Source organism: Callorhinus ursinus, unplaced genomic scaffold, assembly GCF_003265705.2.
Source record: "Callorhinus ursinus isolate GAN/ISIS: 27379988/994484 unplaced genomic scaffold, GSC_fseal_2.0 scaffold66, whole genome shotgun sequence".
NCBI classification, from domain to species: Eukaryota; Metazoa; Chordata; class Mammalia; order Carnivora; family Otariidae; genus Callorhinus; species Callorhinus ursinus.
Window position 1 is genome coordinate 2076614 of NW_027397128.1, and position 15392 is coordinate 2092005.

Below are 15392 nucleotides of genomic sequence, written 5' to 3' on the forward strand. Positions count from 1 at the left end.
GAACCATGAGAGACTATGGATTCTGAGAAACAAACTGAGGGTTCTAGAGGGGAGGGGGGTGGGGGGATGTGATAGCTTGGTGATGGATATTAAAGAGGGCACCTACTGAATGGGGCACTGGGTGTTATATGCAAACAGTGAATCATGGAACACTATGTCAAAAACTAATGATGTAATGTATGGTGATTAACATAACATAATAAAAGAAAAAAAGAAAAAAATCACTTAAAAAAAAGAAGATAGTAGGAGCAAAAAATGAAGGGGGGTTATTCAGAGGGGGAGATGAACCATGAGAGACTATGGACTCTGAGAAACAAACTGAGGGCTCTAGAGGGGAGGGGGTTTGGGGGATGGGTTAGCCTGGTGATGGGTATTAAAGAGGGCATGTATTGAATGGAGCACTGGGTGTTATATGTAAACAATGAATCATGGAACACTACATCAAAATCTAATGATGTAATGTATGGTGATTAACATAACAATAAAAATTAAAATATATATATATATAAAAAAAGAATGTTGATAAGGATTGCACTGAATATACAGATCATTCTGGGTAGTATGGCCATTTTACAATATTCTTCTGATCTATGAACACAGAATATCTTTGCATTAATTTGTCTCTTCCTCAATTTCTTTTATGAATGTTATATAGTTTTCAGTTCATGGATCTGTCATTTCCTTCATTAAATTTACTCCTAAATATACTATTTTTTTGGTGTTATTATCAATGCCATTGTTTTCTTTTCTTTTTTTTTTTCTATGTAGAAAAGCAATTTATTCCATTATAAGCACTTACACAGTTAGTCATGGAGAGTAACAGACCTGCTGGTGAAACAGGTCACCCAAAATAGAGATGGTACCAAACTATTGGTCAAAGACTAACTCTTAAAAAAAAAAAAAAAGCAACTCTTATCCAGGATTAATTTAATTTTAAAGCGAATACAAGCTATCAATTCGCTCTTCTCAACTCAACTGGACAGTCTACCTGTGTTATAACTGTCAGGTAAAAACATACATCTTTACAACTTGGTGGTCCCAAGTTTTTTAAAAAAACATTTCACAGAAAGGAAAGAAGAAAACAGCTCAAGAAATACACTAACAAGCAAAAATATATGGGGGAAAGTGGAACACATAGTTTTGATTTAACTGAAGAAACTGAGAGGAGACTGGTCTACATAGGAAAATGTGCATCCTGGAAAGTCAGGTGTGAAAATTTTAGAATAGGAATTTATATGACTTGAATCTCCTCCATTTCCTGAATAAAAATGACATCTTGTGGTATTTATACTTCATGGTTCAGACACCTACCTCACTTGGCTCTGCTCCTTCCTTACTTTAGCGTTTACTTAAAGGAGTTTGAAAAACTTGGGGATATAACCTAAGAAGAAAAAAAAACACACACATAATATTCCGCTTTCTGTGGTTACCTTAGACCTTTGTTCCTAGAAAATTCCTGAAGAAAATGTAATTATAAGTCTGTGACTTTATTGAATCAAGTCCCCCAGTTAATATTTAGAAAACACCCTCTGTTTGGGCTAATAACATTGTTGATGTTACCTATCATAGAGGGATAGCCAAACAAAATCTGTGTCTCAAAACCAGTGTTAAATCAGTTTCAGTGTTGAGAGGAAAAAAAAGGGGAGTCTAAAATCACAAGAAGTGCAGACATATCTAGGGCACTTGTCCTTCTGGATCCATGTTTTCTTCAGGATCTTCATCATTATAAATGTTCTCTGCCATTTGCCACACCTGCATGATATTGTCTTCTGATACAGAACAAATCACCCAAGGTTCATTGGAATTCCAGGAGAAATCAAATATCTTGGCAGTGTGACCACCATGAATAAACAACAATTCTGGTGGCCCATCTTCTGCATCTTCCAGGGATTTTTCCTCTCCAATTTTACTTAAATCCCAGACATTCAGTCTGCAATCAGTACCACTGGAAGCCAAAATAGTCTCATTGTGAGGTGACTGCTGAACCTGGAATATTTCATCCTTATGTGATTCAAAGGAATGCAACTTAAGTTTCAGATTTCTCAGATCCCACAAGGCAACAATCTTGTTGGCTGATCCTGTGGCTAGAATGAACTCACTATAAGGATTGAAAGATAGGCTGTTCACTTCAGCAGGGTGAGCATCAACTGAGTGGCTTGGTTTGGAACTATTGTTTGAATGAGTATCCCAGATCATAAATTTCTGATCATCAGCAACTGGCCCAAACACAGACTTATGGAGCAGATGCCAGGAAACATCTTCTACTACTGCTGTATGTCCTGTAAAGATGGTCTTCGCATCCACCACCTCTCCTTCCTTTGGGACAACACTGACGTCCCAGAGGCAGATGGTATGGTCATCTGAAGCACTAAGTAAGTGCCCACTGAGATTTGGGTTCCAAGAAAGTCCATAGCCTTCCTTCTGATGTCCACGCAGACGCAAGTCTGGGTTGCACTCTCCAGAAGGGTCTGGTTTGGAAGGATGTTTTGTATAGTCAAAAACAAGAACATCACTGGATGGAGTCTTTTCTTGCAATGATGCAAGTGTTCTGGGGCATATAACATGCCCGGTTTACTTCTCCTTCATTGTTGATCTTGATTTCTATTCCAATTTTTCCACTAACTGAGCCAAAAGCTCCAAATTCTCCTTTCTCACTCTCATAGTGTGAAGCATCAAACTGAGCATCATCATTAGGGAGCTGCACACTGGCTATCACAAGATGGTTTTGTTCATCGGATGTGTGTGTTCCCAGGACAAGTTGATGAATGCCAAAGTCTTTCCCTTCTGGTCTGGCTACATCTGGAAGCCACTGTGCAGTTAGGCTAGGCCACTCCAGAGCATGGGTCATCACCAAATCATAAAGAAAAAGTGTTCTTTTTCCACATTTTGTACTCTTCATTGATCACACATTCTTCTACTGCATCATCAAAGGCTGTGTCCTTGTCAGCCATGGTGGGCAGGCAAGCCGGGGGGATCCTGGGGTCGAGCATTGTGGGAGGGGCCTGACATTGTCTTCTTAATTTCCCTTTACCATAGTTTATTGTTAATGTATACAAACAAAACTGTTTTTTTTTAGTTTTCATTTAAATTCCAGTTAGTTAACAACCAGTGTAATATACTTTCAGGTGTACAATTTAGTGATTCAGCACTTACATACAGCACTGGCTGCTCATCACAGCAAGTGTCCTCCTTAATCCCCATCACTTATTTAACCCATCCCCTGACCACTTCCCCTCTGGTAACCATCAGTTTGTTCGCTATACTTAAGAGTCTGTTCCTTGGTTTGCCTCTCTTCCCCCACCATAATTGTTTGCTTTGTTTCCTAAATTCCACATACGACTGAATTTGGTATTTGTCTTTCTTTGAATGACTTATTTCGCTTAGCATAATACTCTCTAGCTCTATTCATGTTGTTGCAAATAACAAGATTTCATTCTTTTTATGGCTTAATAATATTCCATTTGTGTGTGTGTGTGTGTGTGTGTGTGTGTGTGTGTGTGTGTGTGTGTGTACACATACCACATCTTTATTCATTCATCAGTCTATGGGAATTTGGGTTCTTTACATAATTTGGCTATTGTTGATAATGCTACTATAAACATAGGGTGCACATATCCCTTCAAATTAGTATTTTTGTATCCTTTGGGTAAACACCTAGTAGTGCAATTGGTGAATCATTGGGTAATTCTAAATTTAACTTTTTGAGAAACCACCATACTGTTTTACAGAGTGGCTGCACAAGTTTGCATTCCCACCAACAGTGCAAGAGGGTTCCCCTTTCTCCACACCCTTGTCAATACCTGTTGTTTCCTGTGTTGTTAATTTTAGCCATTCTGACTGGTGTGAGATGGTATCTCATTGTGGTTTTGATTTGCATTTCCCTGATGATGACTGATGTAGAGCATCTTTTCATGTTCTGTTGGCCATCTCTCTGTCTTTTTTGGAAAAATGTCTATTCATGTTTTCTGCCCATTTTTTAATTGGATTATTTGTTTTTTGGGTGTTGAGTTTGATAAGTTCTTTGTAGATTTTGGATACTAACCCTTTATCAGATATGTCATTTGCAAACATCTCCCACTCTGAAGATTGCCTTCTAGTTTTGTTGATTGTTTTCTTGGCTGTACAGAAGTGTTTATTTTGATGAAGTCCCAATAGTTTATTTTTCATTTTATTTTTCTTGCCTCAGGAGACTTATCCAGTAAGAAGTTGTTATGGCCAATGTCAAAAAAGTTACTGCATGGATTCTTCTCTAGGATTTTGATGGTTTCCTGTCCCATATTTAAGTCTTTAATCCATATTGAATTTATTTTTGTGTATGGTGTAAGAAAGTGGTCCAGTTTCTTTCTTCTTCATGTTGTTGTCCAGTATTCCCAACACCATTTATTGAATTGTGGTACCTACAGCTTTGATTTTCTTTTTCAAGGTTGATTTGGCTATTTGAGGTCTTTTGTAGTTCCATACAAATTTTAGGATTGTTTGTTCTATCTCTGCGAAAAAATGCTGTTGGTATTTTGATAGCGATTGCATTAAACAGACAATTACAATTCGTTTTTATGTATTGATTTTCTAGTCTGCAATTTTACTGAATTCATTTATTTGTTCCAACAGCTTTTGGGTGAAACTCTTAGGGTTTCTTTTTTTGTAAGATTTATTTATTTGAGAGAGAGAGAGAAAGAGAGAGAGAAAGAGAGAGAGTTCGGGGGGATGGGCAGAGGGAGAGGGAGAGAGAGTCCCAAACAGAATCCACGCTAAGCATGAAGCCAGACATGGGGCTTGATCTCATGACTGAGGTCACAACCTGAGCTGAAACCAAGAGTCAGTCACTTAACTGAGCCACCCAGGCACCTCAACTCTTAGAGTTTCTATATTTAATATTATATCATCTGCAAACAAAGACATTTTACTTTTTCTTTTCCAATTTGGATGTCTTTTATAACCTTTTCTTATTTAATAACTCTGAAGGTACTTCCAGTACTATTTTGAAAAAAAAAAAAAGTGGTGAGAATGGGAATTGTAGCCTTGTTTCTGATCTTAGAGGAAAAGGTTTCAGCTATTATTAACCATTGAATATGCTGTTAGCTGTGTGTTTTTCATATATGGCCTTTTTATGGTAAAGTAGATTCTGGGGGCCTGGGTGGCTCAGTTGGTAAGGGTCTGCCTTCGGTTCAGGTCATGGTCCCAGGGCCCTTGGATCGAGCCCCACATCCGGCTCCCTGCTCAGTGGGAAGGCTGCTTCTCCCTCTCCCACTCTCTCTGCTTGTGTTCCTTCTCTCACTGTGTCTCTCTCCATCAAATAAATAAAATCTTTAAAAAAATAAAGTACATTCTGTACATTCCATTTATTATAAAAGGATGTCAGATTTTGTCAAATGCTTTTTCTGCATCTATTGAGTTGATTGTAAGATTTTTATCCTTCATTTTGTTAAGGATGGTGTATCACATTTATTGACTTGTATATGTTAAGCCATGCTTGCATCTATCTCGCTTGATCATGGTATATGATCTTTTTGTGTATTGTTGAATTTGGTTTGCTAATATTTCGTTGAGGATTTTTGCATCTATGTTTATGTGGGATATTAGCTTACAACTTTTTTTTCTTGTAGTGTCCTTGTCTGGCTTTGGTATTAGGTTAATACTGGACTTGTAAAATGATTTTGGGAGTGTTCCCTCCTCTGCAATTTTTATATTCCTTCTCCTCCACATTTAATGTTTTTGAGTTATAATTTACATATTTTATATTGTGTATCCATTAAATTATTTACAGCCATTTTAAATATTTTTTTACCCTTTATGTTAGAGTAATAAATTGCTTACTCAGCACCATTGCAATATTAGAGAATTCTGAATTTAACTACATATTTACTCTTATGAATGATATTTATACTTTGATATGTTTTCATGTTACTAATTTACCATCCTTTTATTTTAGCTTGATGAACTCCCTTGAACATTTCTTATAAGGCCAACTTAGTGGTAATTCTTTCAGTTTTTGTGTGTTTGGAAAACTCTCCCTCAATTCAGAAGGAAAATTTGGTGGTAGAATATTCTTGGTAGGCAATTTTTTTTCTTTCAGTATTTGACTATATTGCACTCCTTTCTATCCTCCATAATTTCTGTGGAAAAATCCACTGATAGTCTTATGGGAGTGTTCCTTTTTATGTAATAAGTTGCTTTTAAGATTCTCTTTTTGTCTTTAACTTTTGCCTATTTAGTTATACCCTATCGTGCTCGCTTCAGCAGCACATATACTAAAATTATACCCTATCTTAGAATGGGTCTCTTTTGATTCATATTATTGGGTGTTCTTTAGGCATCTTTGATGAGCTTAAGATCTTGTCTTTAAGATCAAGTCTTCAGGATCTTGATGAGTTTTCAGTCATTACTTCTTTGAATAAGCTTTTTTTTCCTCCATTCTGTCTCATTATGCCTTCAAGAGTACCTGGAATGCACAGAACAACATTAAACAACAACAAAAAAGTGCAGTTTTAAAATAGGCACACAAGAACCTCCTGCAGTTATTCTGATTGAGCTCAGCACAGGAAACAAACAAACAAACAAACAAAAAACAGAAACAAAACTGCCATCTCTCAGTTTCTCCCTGGAAATAAAACTGCCATCTCTCAGTTTCTCACTGGAAGGAATTTGACTGCATATTTTCCTAGCTGCTTCCCGAGGTTCCAGTTTCTAATCACCCTACTTGTAGGAGCAGACTGGGAACCCATCCTCCTGGGAGCCCTATAGAACAGGTGGAACATCCTCCATTGTCTCCCCTTGGCTCACTCCAACAGTAGTCTCCAACAAAGTCTCAAACTTTTCTCAGGAAATTGTTTGTGTAGGCTCCCAGGAGGGCCACAGTAAGCGCTTTGATGCTGCAGATTAGAAGTCAGACCCTCAGGCAACAATTGGAAAAATATGTGGTCAAACCGCTTCCAGGGATGGGGTTTAGGAGATGGATAGTTTTGCCTGTTTCTTCTGTGCTGAGTCCAATAGTATACCTACAGGAAGAATCTGTGTGCCCATTTAAAAACTTCTTCTTTGTTTACTGTATTTCTATGGGACTGATAAATGCAAGCTTCATTGGCTGCCAAAGCTATGTGGTTTGGGGGTCTGTTCCTCAGGTGTGGCAGCTGTCAAACTTGGGATGTTAGACATGTGAAAAAAAACTTTTTCTAAGAGTGAAGTTAATGACTTGATTTTACTGTTGGAGCAAACTGAAGAGAAATGTGAGGAAAGTTCCCATTGGCTCTTCTGTCTCTGAATAAGATTCCAGTCAGCAGCTAGATGTGGGCTACTAGGAATCAGACATTAAGGGAACAGCTGGGAAAGTATGCCATCAAATTCCTTCCAGGGAAAAACTGAGAGATGAGCATTTTTGTCTGCTGCCTCTGTACTGAGCTTCAGGTGTCACAGCAGCAAATACCTGCATTCCAATTTAACAACTGTTTTTTTTTTTTTTTTGATCTGCTATAGTCCTGTGGGACTTGTGAATGCTATCCCTATTGGTTCTCAGAGATATGTGACTTGAGGGCTCATCCTTTAGGTGGTAGCCTTAAAAGTTAGGTTGTGAGACATGTGGTACAAACCTCTCCTCAGGGATAAGGTGGGAGTTGGGGGGTACCCTGCTAATTGTGAGACACTGTGCTGGGGGTAGAGTTTATGACAAGAATGTGTCTCAGCCTTTCTTGCCTGTTTTGATGTGGGTATTTTCTGAGTCATCCAATGTGCAAGTCACTAAACTAGTTTTTGGATTTATCTCAGAGGGAATTGATCTGTGTGTAGCTATATATTTGATGCATCCATGGGAAGAGAGAAATTCAGGAGCCTTCTGTGTCACCATCTTGGTAATGTTCTCATATGATCCATTTTAGAGTTAGCTTTTCCATTTGTGCAAAATGTCACTGAGATTTTCAATAGCAACTGAATTAAATTTATAGATTGCTTTGGCCATTATTGCCATCTTAACAATACAAAGTCTTTTAATACATGAACACAAGATGGTTTCCATTCACTTACGATTTCTTTAATTTCTTTCAGCAATGTTTTGTAGTTTCAGTGTACATGCCCTGTGCCTCGATTAAATTTATTCCTAAGTGCTCTATTGTTTTTTATGCTACTCTAAATGGAATTATTTTCTTAATTTCTTTGTAATATTGTTCATTGCTAGTGTATATAAATAAAACTGATTTTTGCATATTGATTCCATATCCTACAACTTTGATGGGTTTATTTATAAATGCTGATATTTCTTAAAATATATATTCTTTAGGAATTTCTGTATATAGGATCATATCATGCACCAGCAGAGGTAATTTTACACCTTCCTTTCCAACTTGGATACATTCAATTTCTTTTTCTTGCTTGATTACACTGGCTTCAACTTCCTGTACAATTTTTTTATATTTATTTATATTCAATTTAGTTAACATACACTGTATTATTAGTTTCAGGGATAAAATTTAGTGATTCATCAGATGCATATAACACCCAGTGCTCTTTACATCCAGTGCCCTCCTTAATGCCCATCACCCAGTTATCACTTCTCCCCACCCAACTCCCCTCTAGCAACCCTGTTTGTTTCCTAGAGTTCAGCATCTCACAAATTTCATCTTATTATATTTTTCCTTCCCTTCCCCTATGTTCATCTGTTTTGTTTCTTAAATTCCACATATGAGTGAAATCATATAGTATTTATCTTTCTCAGACTGACATATTTTGCTTAGCATAATACCTTCTAGTTCCATCCATGTCATTGCAAATGGCAAGATTTCATTATTTTTGATGGATAAGTAATATTCCATTGTGTGTGTGTGTGTGTGTGTGTGTGTGTGTGTGTGTGTGTACCACACCTTCTTTATCCATTCATCTGTCGATGGACTGCTGGGCTCTTTCCATATTTTGGCTCTTGTGGACATTGCTGCTATAAACACTGGGTGTGTGTGTCCTTTCAAATCACTGTCTATACACTTTGGATAAATACCTAGTAGTGCAATTCCTGGGTCATGGGGTAGTTCTATTTTTAAATTCTTGAGGAACCTCTATACTGTTTTCCAGAGTGACTGTACCAGTTTACATTTCCATGAACAGTGTAAAAGGGTTCTCCTTTCTCTGCATCCTCACCAAAATTTGTTGTTCTCTGTCTTGTTAATTTTAGCCATTCTGACTGCTGTGAGGTGGTATCTCATTTTGGTTTTTATTTGCATTTCCCTAATGCCAAGCATTTTTATTTAGATTCAAAATGTGAAGCATTTTTTTCATGTATGTGTTGGCCATTTGTATGTCTTCTTTTGAGAAATGTTTGTTTATGTCTTCTGCCCATTTCTTGACTGGATTATTTGTTTTGGGTATTGAATTTGATAAGTTCTTTATAGATCTTGGACACTAGCTCTTTACTTGTATATCATTTGCAAATATCTTCTCCCATTCTGTAGGTTGCCTATTAAGTTTTGCTGACTGTTTCCTTTGCTGTGCAGAAGCTTTTCTTCTTAAAGTCCCAATAGTTCATTTTTGCTTTTGTTTCCCTTGACTCTAGAGGCGTGTCTAGCAAGAAAATGCTGTGCTGAGGTCAGAGGTTGCTGCTTGTGTTCTCTAGGATTTTGATAGATTCCTGTCTCCCTGTTAGGTCTTTCATCTATTTTGAGTTTATCTTTGTATATGGTGTAAGAGAATGGTCAGTTTCAATCTTATGCATGTGACTGTCCAATTATCCCAACACCATTTACTGAAGAGACTGTCTTTTTTTCATTGGATATTTTTCCTGCTTTGTCGAAGTTTAGTTGACCATAGAGTTGAGGGTCTATTTCTGGGGTCTCTATTCTGTTCCATTGACCTCTCTGTCTGCTTTTGTGCCAGTCTTGATGATTACAGCTTTGTAGTATAGCTTGAAGTCCGGAATTATGATGCCTCTTTGGTTTTCTTTTGGTTTGGTTTTGTTTGGTTTTGGTTTGGTTTTCTTTTTCAACATTCCTTTAGCTATTCGGGGTCTTTTTTGGTTCCATACCAATTTTAAGGTTGTTTGTTTCAGCTCTGTGAAAAATGTTGTTGTTGATTGCATTGAATATGTAGATGCTATTATTTCTTGAAATAAAATTTCTGTCCCCCTTTCTCTTTTTCTTCTGGGACTCCTATAATATGAATGTTATTACATTTGATGGAGTCAATGAGTTTCCTAAGTCAGTTCTCATGTTGTATAATTCTTCTTTCTCTCTGTTTTGTTCAACTTCATTGTTTTCCATTATTTTGTTTTCTAAGTAACTAATTCATTCCTCTGCTTCTTCCAGCCTGCTGTTCATCTCATTTATGCACTCTTCATTTCTGCTTGATTTGTTTTTAACTCTTTTATCTCTATGTAAGGGTCTCCCTGAGGTATTCTATTCTTTCCTGAAGCCTAGTGAGTATCCTTCTGATTGTTTCTTTAAATTCTCCATCAGGCATGTTACTTATATCTGTTTTGCTTAGATCTCTGCCTATGGCCTTATCTTGTTCTTTCATTTGAGATGACTTCCTCTGTCTTGGCAATGTTTCTATGTCTTTGCCTTTTTCTCTGTATTGGGAAAGCCAGTTATGTTTCCTGCTCCTGGGAGTAATACCTTTATGATGAAGACATCATGGCCTGGAACTTCACGGAGTATTGCATGTGCTCTGCTGTTGTGTTTTGGTTGCTCTGTCCTTCAGGACAGTAGTCTGCAGCGGTCTTCTTTGCCTGCAGTGAGGAGTATTTGGTCCTTGGGCAGAATGTGGCAAGTTCTGAGTAGTTGTGTTCTGGTCTGCTTGTTAAAGGAGACCTGATATTACTTCTGTTAGAACTGTGACCTTGCAGAACTCTCTGGTCAGGAGATATGGTGTGGGCAGGGGTTTGTGCTGGTCTTCTGGGGTAGTGGCCCACCCTGCAGGGACTAAGGCAAGCTTGATTGAGAAGGGTGGTTCTGCCAGAGTACAGAGGAATTGGGCTTGGTGTATGTAATTTAGGCAGCCAGTGTTGGTGTTGTGCTACTTCCACAGGTGGCTCTGTGTTTATGCTAAGTGGTGGCAGGGGAAGGAAGGATATGACATCAGCCATCTCCTTTGTCCTGGAGAAGTTTTTCCATGAAGGCTGACTCTCAGGAAAGAACTCCAGAAAGAGTGAATAATCTCCCCACTCTGTTCCTCAGATGTTTTTCAGATTGCTGTTTCTAGGAATGTTTGCCTCAATTTTTTTTTTTTTTTTTTTGGCTGTCTTCTCTCCAGAATCAGTGCTGTGTCTTCCTGTCTCTATCCCAGCCAGGCCTGTTGACTGTTAAAAGTCCAGGCTTTGGAGATGTGGTTTGGGCAGGTGCTTATGCTGGTCTTTTGGGGGAGAGGCCCATGGTGCTGGGACTGATGCAAGCTTGACTAAGAAGGGTATTTCTTCCAGAATGTAGTGGTGTGGGGTTTGGTGTAAGCAAATTAGGCAGCCAATGTTGGTGCTGGGCTGCTTCCCAGGTGGCTCTGTGTTTATGTTGAGGTGTGGGGTCCAGGAATGGTGCCAGCCAGCTCCTTTGTCTCCACAGGGGCCTCTCTGTGAACACTGCCTCTCAGAGGAGTAATCTGAGAAGAGTGAATAACCTCTCTCTGTGTGCCCCAGGCATTTTTCAGATCAGTTTGTTTCCAAGCTGTCTCCCCCCCCCCCCCCCCCCCCCCCCCCCCCGCCCGCGATTGTTTGACTGACTACTCTCAGGAATAGAGCAGTGCCCTAAGGGCTCTATCCCAGACAAGTCAGCTTTCTTTTAAAACTCCAGGCTAAATTTAAGCCCTGCTGGGTGCAAGAACTCAGGAAATTCAGCCCTTCTTTTTCCAAGCCAATGGTTTTGGGGGAAAAGTTCTCCTCTTGCATTCCTCTGTGTGGTTTATTCTCTCTTGCTTTTCTCCATGACAAGGGCTCCCTCCCCCTCCACAACACCCCTGATTTATTTCTCCCCTAAAACAGGTCTCCAAATTCCTATCTTTTTTTTGTGGCCTCTTCTCTCCCTTTAGTTGTGGAGTTTGTTATGTCAGTCTTCAGGTTGATTTCTGGGATATTTAGAATGGTTTTTATAGTTATCTAGCTGTGTTCTAGGGATGAGGCCAGCCCAGGGTCTTCCTACATCTTCTAAATTTTGATTTTATTCTTGAGACAATTTTGATTTTTTGTGCATTTCTAAGACTATGTCTATTTCATCTAGTTTATATAATTTGTTCCCATGTAATTATTCATAGTATTCTTTTATTTTTATTTAGATTCAATAAGCAGTACATAATTAGTTTCAGATGTAGTGGTCCATAATTCATCAGTTGCGTATAACACCCAGTGCTCATCACATCATGTGCCCTCCTTAATAATACTCATTACCCAATTACCCATCCCCCTGCCCACTTCCCCTCCAGCAACTCTCACTTTGTTTCCTGTAGTTAAGAGTTTCTCTTAACTACAGGATGGTTTTTCTCCCTCTCTGATGACTTCCCATTCAGTTTTCCCTCCCTTGCCTATGATCCTCTGCACTGTTTCTTATATTCCACATAAGAGTGAAACCATATGATAATTGTCTTTCTCTTCTTGACTTACTTCACTTAGCTTAATACCCTCAGTTCCATCCATGTCAATGTAAATGCTAAGTATTCATTCTTTCTGAAGGTTGAGTAATTTTCCATCACATACATATATAATTTATACCACCACATCTTCTTTATCCATTCATCTGTTAATGGACAGCTCTGCTCTTTCCACAGTTTGGCTATTCTGGACGCTGCTGCTGTAAACATTGGGGTGTAGGTGCACCATTGAATCACTGCATTTATATCTATGAGGTAAATGCCTAGTAGGGCAATTGCTGGGTCATAGGGTAGCTCTATTTTTAAATTCTTGAGGAACCTCCATACTGTTTTCCACAATGGCTGTACCAGCTTACATCCCCACCAACAGTGTAAAAGGATTCCCCCTTCTCCACATCCTTGCCAACATTTTTTTTTTCCTGTCTTGTTAATATTAGCCATTCTGACTGGTGTGAGGTGGTATCTGACTGTGGTTTTGATTTGTATTTCCCTGATGCCAAGTGATGTGGAACATTTTTTCATGTGTCTCTTGGCCATTTATATGTTTTCTTTGGAGAAATGTCTGTTTCTGTCTTTTTTTTTAAGATTTTATTTATTTATTTGACAGAGAGATAGAGAGCACAAGTAGGCAGAGAGGCAGGCAGAGAGAGAGGGAGAAGCAGGCTCTCCACTGAGTAGGGAGCCCAATACGGGACTCAATCCCAGGACCCTGGGATCATGGCATGAGCTGAAGGCAGCCACTTAACCAACTGAGCTACCCAGGCACCCATCTGTTCATGTCTTATGCCCATTTCTTGACTGGATTATTTGTTTTTTGGGTGTTGAGTTTGATAAGTTTTTTATAGATCTTGGATAATAGCCCTTTATCTGATATATCATTGGCAAATATATCTTCCCATTCTGTAAGTTGCCTTTTAGTTTTGTTGATGGTTTCTTTTGCTGCGCAGAAGCTTTTTATCTTGATGAAGTCCCAATACTTCATTTTTGCTTTTGTTTCCAATGCCTCTGGAGACTTGTCTAGCAAGAAGTTGCTGTGGTTGAGGTCAAAGAGGTTTCTACCTGTGTTATCCCCTGGGATTCTGATGGATTCCTGTGTCACATTTTGGTCTTTCATCCATTTTGAGTTCATCTTTGTGTATAGTGTAAGAAAATGATCCAGTTTAATTCTTCTACATGTGGCTGTCCAATATTTTCAGCACCATTTGTTGAAGAGAGTGTCTTTTTTCCATTGAATATTCTTTCCTGCTTTGTGGAAGATTAGTGGACCACAGACTTAAGGGTTTATTTCTGGGGTCTCTTTTCTATTCCATTGATCCCTGTGTCTGTTTTTGTGCCAACATCATACTGTCTTGATGATTACAGCTTTGTAAGAGAGCTTGAAGTCCAGAATTATGGTTCCACCAGCTTTGGTTTTCTTTTTCAACATTCCCCTGGCTATTTGGGGTCTTTTCTGGTTCTATGCAAATTTTCAGATTATTTGTTCCAGCTCTGTGAGAAATGTTGATGGTATTTTGATAGAGATTGCATTGAATGTGTAGACTGCCCTGGATAGCATAAACATTTTAACAATATTTATTCTTCCAATCCTTGAGCATGGAATGTTTTTCCATTTCTTTTTGTCTTCCTCAATTTCTTTCCTAAGTGTTCTCTAGTTTTAATTTTTATTATTTTTTAAAAGATTTTATTTATTTACTTGACAGAGAGATAGAGAGCACAAGTAGGCAGAGGGAGAGGGAGAAGCAGGCTCTCCACCAAGCCAGACGTGGGGCTCGATTCCAGGATCCAGGATCATGACCCAAGCCGAAGGCAGCCACTTAACCGACTGAGCCACCCAGGCACCCCTGTGTACAACATTTTTTACTGAATATTTTAAGCCCACTATTGAGAATTACTGCTCATGATAAAAAGGTTCCTTTCAAAATATTACTGCTTATGGACAATGCACCTGGTCACCCAAGAGTTCTTATAGAAATGTGCAATGAAATTAATGTTTTCATGCCTGCTAACACACTATCCTTTCTGAAACCCAGGGATCAAGGAGTAATTTTGACTTTCAAATCTTATTGCTTAATACATTATGTAAGCCTAACGCTTTCATAGTGATTCTCTGATGGATCTGGAAAAAGTAAATTGAAAACTTTCTGGAAATGATTCACCATTCCAGGTACCATTAAGAACATTTGTGATTCATGGGGAGATGTCCAAATATCAACATTAATAGGAACTTGAAAAAAGTTGATATCAACCCTTGTGGATGACTTGGAGGGATTCCAGACTTCAGTGGGGAAAGTAACTGAAGATATGGTAGAAATAAGAGAATTAGAATTAGAAGTGAAGCTTGAAGATGTGACTGAATTGTTGCAATTTCATAATAAATTTTTAACAGATGAAGAGTTGTTTTTTATGGATGAACAGAAGAAGTGGTTCTTTGAAATGGAATCTACTCCTGGTGAAGATACTGTGATGATTGTTGAAATGACAATGAAAGATTTAGAATACTATATAAATTTAGTTGATAAAGCAGTGGCAGAATTGAAGAGGATTAACTCCAATTTTGGAAAAAAGTTCTGCTCTGGGTAGAGTGTTGTCAAATAACATCACATTCTGTAGAGAAATTATTATTTGAAAGGAAGAGTCAATTGGTCTGGCTACCTTCATTGCCATCTTATTTTAAGAAATTGCCACAGCCAACCTCAACTTCAGAACCACCACCCTGATCAGTCAGCAGTCATCAACATCAAGGCAAGACCCTCCACCAGAAAAATATTATGACTCACTGAAAGCTCAAATAATGGTTAGTATTTTTTAGCAATGAAATATTTTTTAATTAAGATATGTACATTTTTTAG

The 15392-nt window shown here is 38.3% G+C and overlaps 1 pseudogene; it reads right to left on the reverse strand.

Annotated features, from left to right (window-relative positions):
• Positions 1 to 1674: 1674 nt before the first annotated feature.
• Positions 1675 to 2951, reverse strand: LOC112817029 (histone-binding protein RBBP4 pseudogene; annotated as a pseudogene).
• Between the last annotated feature and the right edge of the window lie 12441 nt (positions 2952 to 15392).